Source organism: Ceratotherium simum, chromosome 40, assembly GCF_057802395.1.
Source record: "Ceratotherium simum simum isolate JZ-2026a chromosome 40, ASM5780239v1, whole genome shotgun sequence".
NCBI classification, from domain to species: Eukaryota; Metazoa; Chordata; class Mammalia; order Perissodactyla; family Rhinocerotidae; genus Ceratotherium; species Ceratotherium simum.
This window is the reverse complement of record NC_141939.1, coordinates 6,052,283-6,058,282: the sequence shown is the minus strand read 5'-3', so window position 1 is coordinate 6,058,282 and position 6,000 is coordinate 6,052,283.

Below are 6,000 nucleotides of genomic sequence, written 5' to 3'. Positions count from 1 at the left end.
GCTGGGAGCCTAGACGGGTGCAGTGAGGGAAAATGGGCACTCCAAAAGTGTGGGGCACTCCAGCAGAGAGGCTCATAGGGTCCACCAGGAAGGTGGAGGCCAGCGCTATAGGGGGCTTGGAAAGAGGGCTGTGGACGGCGAGTGGGCACAGAGGAAGCAGCATCTTCTAAATTTCCCTGAACAGCCGAATGCCAGCTTTGGAAGACACTACGTATGTGTATATATTATATGTAGAAGACACCTCACTGCCAGGATCCTGATACAGTTGCTGACGGCTGCCCTTATCAGGGAGCTTGCTCGGGGGCGGCAGGGGACAGGGTACACGCTGCAGTAAGGGGCAGAACAGGGACAGGAGGTCCTGGCAAGGCTAGAGGCACCTGAAGGTTACTCCATCCTGTTCCCCACACCGCATTTCTCACCCCAAGGCTTTACTGCACATTCTCTTGCCTAGAGATTCCCCACTCCTGTCAACCCAAGCTATCCTGGGGCCATGGAATTGCACTAGGCAGGTCAGGAAAAGGAATACAGAAAGAGGGGAAGTGATTAATCCCCCAAGCTGAAGAGAAAGCAGGTCCCACGCTGCCTCAGTTTCTTTCTGCCAAGCTCTCCAAGCTGGGAAAGCAGGAGACTGGGCTCCTGTGGTGAAGGTATGTGCAAAGAGATACTACAGCAGGTTGAGGCTGAGCAGAATGATCCTCGAGGGCAGACTCCCAGGAGCTCAGACTCTGAGGGCCACAAGAACTAGATTGTGAATGCTCTCTAGCCACAGTCCACCAGAAACACACGTGTAGCCAAACCAGTTCTGTTTATTGCTCATTGCAGTGAGGGAGAACCACACCACAGGGAACTGTGGGGCATCTCGGGGAGAGGGGTTTGGAAAGGACTTTATAGGATTTGGGCTGTTATGAGATGATTTTGATGAGGGCTCAAAGAAGCAGGGTTTGCTCTGGATTGGATGCTGTCAGGAAAAAGATCATTCTATGATTGGTACCTTAATGCATCTTTTCCAGAAGGTGAGAGGAATGAAGTGAGGCTAAAACTATGTGACAAAGCAGCAGCAGTCACCCCAATTACCCAGAAGAGAGGATGTTTGGTTATTTTTCTGGCTTGAACAACGTTCATGGTTTTTGTCTGTGCTCAGACACGATTATGGAGTGGCCTTGTTTTGCCTTGATCCATCACATTCAGAGTGGCTTTATCTGACGCTGGTGTTCTGTGAAATTGCTTGTTACGTGAGTGCCAGGCCAGCTCCTAGAAACACCAGTTCCTCGCTGTCAGAAGTTGCTTTTCTCTAATTCCCCTCTTTGGCCAAGGGCATGGCACAAAACATTAATCCATGCTACCCAGATTTTCACTGTTGTCAAGATTTTGCTGGTCAAGACCAGGAGGATGTCCAGAGGGCACAGTCTGTCGTTGGACTAGGGCTAATTCCCCCTTCTCTTGTAGGATGAGTTGTTGATTCATCTGATATGACAATGGCTGCACAGCATTTAAGTTTTTGGACAGGATACGTCAACAAACTGTAACAGGCAATTACCAGAAACAAAAGGATTATGAGTCTTGTAACAACTCTTAAAGCTAGGGTCCTAGATCATAAAACTCAGGCAATGAAGATGTCTCAGAATCCAGTCGAGTCTTCTAGAACATCAGGTGGCTTTTCTCTTTATCCTAATATCCACAGTTCAACTTGCCCTGTAGTGTGCAAATGCAGCAAGAAGTACAAACTCCCATTGGCCAGCCTAGAGGAAATCAAGGAGGTGTTCAAAGGGGCATTGAGGTTCTTGTCCAATCTTGTCATGATCTTGTCAGGACTGTGTTGTTGGCAGGTAGGATGTGCACTGGAAATATCCTCAGTAATATCCTTAAAATTACCCTACCAATGTCGGTTCAATACTGCTGGCAATTTTTCTCTGCTTTGTGGGTAATATCACAAAACATTTTTGCTAAACTCCATTTTTATTATGGCCCTCTCCTTACGTGATAGCAAAGCATGTCAAGGCTCTTTAATTTGTTTTAATTTTTATAGAGGTTCCTGTAACGGTCAGGACACTTGTTTCTAAAGCATTTCAAAGTCATAGACTAACCCCAAATCATATACCTATCCTATTAGTATAAATATTTACTTTGGTTGTCAGATATGGGAGAGGACAATTAATGTAGCCAAAATGAATAGATACTACTTCTGAGAAAAGCTTATACTTCAAGGGTAAATTTGAATCTGATGACATAGCCTGGTTGGCAATTTTTAGCTTTACTTTCTAAGTATGAATAATCCACACACACAATTAAATCAGTTATCCAAGGGAGTCTTTAGAAGGTCTGTGCAGTGTATGGATAGTTCCCTGAGGTAAGCAATTATGAGCTTTTCCTTTTCGGGGTGAGGGAAGGAGGTGCCTGGGTTTCAAGCGTTGCAGTACTGGTCAGTGATGTGTGAAGGGAAAGCAACAGTACTTCAGAGGTTAGGTGACTCGCTGAAAAGTGCTGAGGGTGCATTGTCATTGGACGAGTCTATACAGAGCAGCACACAGGAAACCATTAAGTTTAGTGGAGACCCTAGAACTAAATCAACTGCAGTTTTCACACTTTTGTTGCTGCGGCTATAGTTCTTAGACAAGGTGGATTTATGTGTCTTGGCCCCTGGATCTAACGAAAGATGGAAATAAGCAATGGGCCTCTGGTGATTTCTATTTAATTGAATCAGTTTCCTGGTGCCTGTTCAGATTTACAATAAAAAGAAAAGAGGTCGGAGTAAGAGGAGGATTTGTGAATGTAGAATAATGGAAACAATCTTGTGGAAGATACTGTACCAGTCTTTGTGTCTAAACATGATTCTGTTTCTTTTCACTTGAAAAACATATATTCATCGAAAGATATTTAATAGAATTTACTTATATATAATTAACCAAGTCAGATCAACTCCCTGATCTGTCAGGTTTGTGTTAACATCAAGCTTGGTAGATAAAAATGCTCATAATTATTTTGAATTAAAGTTTGGAGAATTTTTAGACAAACCAAATCATTCCTATTGCCTTTACTTTTATGTGGTGAACAGTAAATCTCTGTGTTATCTGATGACCACTTTAGAAACCCACAGAGAGCTTAGGCATAAAATACATCTTAATAATTTTATTATTTTAGATTTAGGTATGATTTTGGGAAAGGCAAAATCATAAACAGTTTTTAGAGAAGACAAGATATGTGATAAGTATCTACAAATAGGAAATCATTTGATGAAAAAAGGAATCTGGGCAAAAATAGCTTAGCTTACCCAAAGTCCACTTTTACCTTTATTTTACATTATTCGTGAACAAATTGCTGTAATTTATCTTTATATGTATGTATTTAGGCATGTGCATACATATTTAATAAATTTAAAGTTTATAGCTTTAAAATAGAACTAATTCTTCAGTATATTAAATTTAAAAAGTACATCTCATACTAAATTATCATCGGAATAAGCAATTTTATTAACAAACAGAAAATCATACCCATTTTGCTGTATATATATTTGTATTTCTCTGTAATTATTGTACCTGGTATAATTAACTGTTTATATTATCTTTAACTAAAGTGATCAACAAATTTTCTTTCTTCCAGAAAGCAAAGAAAATTAGAGAACAAAAGATAGAGAATTGTTTAGCTATTTTTTCTCCATGAGCTCTTATTTCATATCATTTGAATAATTTTGAGGAGGAAAAAATAACTATAAACAATATTATCCAAAGGCATTTTCATCATTTGTTAATTGATTGCCATTCTAACAAATAAGAGCAAAATTTCTATTTAGTCATTAATGTATTTTATCTGTTTCTTGGAAACCCTCCAGACTTCCAAAGACTCTTTATTAATTAACTTAATTACTTACCTAAGGTCTTTAAAGTTAATTAAGGGAGAAAAGTTCAGATGTAGAAAATGATTTTGACATATATACACACACAAAGAGAGTGATAGATAGTTTGGACAGTAACTTGGACCCCTGAAAATTTTATCAAGCTGTGTGATCAAAAAGCCAGTACTGACTGCTCCTCTAAGTATGGAAGGAAGGAGAGGATATCACCTATATTAAACAAATGATCTATTTTTTAAGACAAATACAACAAATAATCTCCTCATGGGGGTTTCTTCGCTTTTTGTTCTAAAGGACCTGCCAAATAAACAATCTGGCTCATGTCGAAAGCTCCCCAAACTGGCCAGTGCAATTCCAAATTGTCCTTGCTGAAATCACGCCAGTTAGAATGATAGTATTGTAACAAGAAAAGATGAAGAAAAACACGTGTTTGGCCTGGAAGAGGTGCCATTTTAGATTGAGAAGACCTTAAGAGAACTGGAATGGTCTTTAAAGCTAGTGCTTGGGTAACTTCATCTCTCTGAGCTTGACCAAAGGGCAATGCTCACCAATGAGAAGCCAGACAAAACCTCCTGAAACAAGGCAGATGAAATTAAATAAAGCAATTCTCAGAGACACAAACACAAGACTAAGGGAGAAGTCCTTATAAGGTTTCGAAATGATGATGTGAGGCAAAGGAATGCCAATTTGGGGAATATCCTGGGTCCAGCTTGAGGATGGACTTACCAAGCTTGGCAGGTAGACTTTAAGGAGGTCCCCAAGATCCTTGCCCCCTGGTAGTCACACCTATGTGTAATTCCCCTCTTCCTTGAGTGTGGGCGGGACTTGTAACTTGCTTTTAATCAATGGAATGCAACAAAAGTGATGGAATGTACATGACTGCATTTACACGATTACCTAAGAGTATAGCACCCATCTTGCTAGAGTCTCTCTCTCCAATGCTGGTTTTAAAGAAGCAACTTGCCATGAATCCTACAGCCACAAGGAAATGAATTCTGCCAACAACCTGAGAGCTTGGAAGCAGATACTTTCCCGGTCAAGGCTCTGACGGGAACCCAGCTTCGGCTGGCATCTTTTTTTAGCCTTGTGAGACCCTCAGCAGACTACCCAGCTAAGCCCAGACATCTGACCCACAGAAATGGTGAGATAATAAGTATGTGTTGCTTTTAGCAGCTAAGTTTGTGATAATTTGTCACACAGCAATAGAAAACTAATGCACTAGCCTATGCCCATATTCTCCCTATAGACTCTTCCTATTCTAGACAATTTTATTTCTAAATATTCAACTTAACATTTAATCCTTTCCTCTAGTCATGGGCCGTTGAGGTTAAAATTACTTACCCAAACTTTATTAGACTCTTTGGGTAAAAATTAGCCAATATTCTTTCCCCCATTTTAACCAACATTAATGTTAGCATAGCAAAAGAGATGGCAATAAATTAGCAGGGGCCAGCTTTTATTTACAGTTGTCCTCAACCCAACTGCAGCAAGGACACCTTTTGTTGTGGCAGACAGGTCTCTCTCCAATTAGAATGAGCTCTTTGAAGTTAGGGTCCTTCTGCCTTATGCTCCCTCTAGGCCTTACACGTACTGGATATTCATTAATTGTTGAATTAAAACTGTAATTGCCTTTAAGCTCATTAATTAATGATATCTGGCTTCATTTCAGGTGGCACTTCTGCTTGATGCCCAAAAGCATCAAGACCTATGACAGGATGGACCTTGGGACCACAAACAATGAGTATGCCAGTGTTATTGCCGCCCAAGCAAAATATTACAAGAGACGAATGAAAATAAAGGGTAACTAGAATTCAGAGATTCTTCACCATCATCTTCAATTAGCTGCCACAGAATTTCCCAGTACTGCACCTCTCCTAAAATTCGTACTTCTCCCCACCCCTCAGGTATCTGAAACAGAAAAAAAGGAAATAAAATAATTCTCCCTAAAAGATTTCTCCCTTCTTCTTTTTTTTTTGCTGAGGAAGATTCGCCCTGAGCTAACATCTGTGCCAGTCTCCCTCTATTTTGTATGTGGGTTGCTGCCACAGCACGGCTGCCGACGAGAGGTGCAGGTCCTTGCCCAGGAACCAAACCTGGGCTGCCAAAGTGGAGTATACTGAACTTAACCACTAGGACACGAGGCCGTCCCCCCT